Here is a 1,723-nt window from a genome sequence, read left to right as displayed (position 1 = left end):
TATCTATCTATCTATCTATCTATCTATCTATCTATCTATCTATCTATCTATCTATCTATCTATCTATATCTATCATCTATCTATCTATTTATCAACCAATCATCCATCTATCTATCACCTATCTATCTACCTACCTATCTATCAACCAATCATCTATCTATCTAGTATCTATCTATCACCTATCTATCTATATAACTATCTATCATCATCATCATCATCATCATCATCATCATCATCATCATCATCATCATCATCATCATCATCTACCTGGTTGTGAACCTAGAACTTTACATGTTAGAAAAGCTCTGTAACACAGAACTGTATCTCAAGCCCCAGGAAATATATTTTTAATAGGACAAGATGGAAGAGTGTTATTTTCAGTATTTAACAACCATCTTTGTCAAGGTCACTTGGGAACTTGGACGTGACCATCTTCAGAATCACAGACCTGGCCAGTCTGAGATATTGCTGTCCCTTTGGCTTTGAAAGAAAATCTCAACCCATTTTAGAACCCACAAAATTAACTCTTCTAGTTTTGAAATTCCCAAAGTGGATCTCCTTGTATCTAGATATTTCCAAGAAAAGAGCAAAAAGCAAACAGGCCAGGCTTTTGTAGTTCTGTGAACCCAGACTCACCTTCTCCCAGTCCTGTTGGTTTTTCCCTGGCCTTCTTCAGTTCTTTTAAAAGTAACTCATAGTTTCCAACCTCCACATAGTAACTTAGTAACAAAGACACAACCCTAATCTGAGCAGTCGAAAGCACCAGTCCTCTTTAGAGTTACCCCACAGGATGGCTTTTATCTGTGCATATCACTTTCTTTTCTCCCCCCAAATCTTGTGAGGGAAACAGTCCAAGAACAGTTCTGGAGCTGGTTTGACACTAGGCTGTTGTGCTGTTGATTATCAGTTTATAAAACACCTTGACTTTTGTTCCCATTTTCACCTATTAGTGTCTCTAAGAAAAGCACCCAGAAGGTCTGAAGCGTCAGACTCAGTTTACCAGAAAGGCTTGGGTGGAGTTGAAGGTGACTTTAAAGAGCGTACTTCTCTGTTCAACTGGCAAAGTCAACATCCCATGACACAGCCACATTGTTATGACAAGTCTGCAACTGTCAGCAACACGACCACGCTAAGGGTCGTCCCTGAAGTTGCTGGCACTAACATGGGCGAAATGCGAGGGGAACTGGATTTTGTTAATAATGAAAATAAAATTGAGAGAATTTATTCAGCTTTATTTTAGATTATTAACGATTATGCCACTGGAGAAAAAGAAGTTAGAAACCTTGTATCTATTTGATTTATAAGTTACACATTAATCATATAAAATCCAAGTGGAAACTGACTACTTACCTCAGCGACTCAAAACCACACTGATGAACTGGTTCCAGATGAGGACCCGAGCTCTGTGGAACGGAAAGAATTAAACTCCCATTTGTGTAGGGCGAGGGGACACTGACTTCTGGCTCTGCCCAGAGAAAAGATTCTCTTGGCTCAGGTTTCTGCCCCTCCTGTAGCAACAGGCGAATCTAATTTTACCCGGTGACCTCAATAGCTCGGACTCTGTTAAAACTGGGAACCATTTCCAGCCTGCACCCTCGAGTGTGCCAAACCCAAGCCAGAGTCACACAGAATTCCAACCATTCCTGCAAAGCCAGCACCCAGACAGGTAAACCCTGCCCCACTTTCTGAAAAGCATCTTTGTCTTGAGGAAGAAGAGTAAGTG

General features: G+C 40.5%; 1 protein-coding gene across 1 annotated transcript in view; it reads right to left on the bottom strand.

Moving 5' to 3' along the window:
- Positions 1–1,471, bottom strand: part of Sgcg (sarcoglycan gamma) — a 30,383-nt gene extending 28,912 nt beyond the window's left edge. The window contains exon 1 of the mRNA XM_013349225.2: positions 1,351–1,471. The gene's annotated coding sequence lies outside the window, so the exon portion shown is untranslated. The remainder of the gene's footprint in view (positions 1–1,350) is intronic.
- Between the last annotated feature and the right edge of the window lie 252 nt (positions 1,472–1,723).

The sequence above is a fragment of the Microtus ochrogaster genome, chromosome 17 (genome assembly GCF_000317375.1).
Source record: "Microtus ochrogaster isolate Prairie Vole_2 chromosome 17, MicOch1.0, whole genome shotgun sequence".
Taxonomy (NCBI): Eukaryota; Metazoa; Chordata; class Mammalia; order Rodentia; family Cricetidae; genus Microtus; species Microtus ochrogaster.
This window is presented reverse-complemented; position numbering and strand designations above follow the sequence as displayed.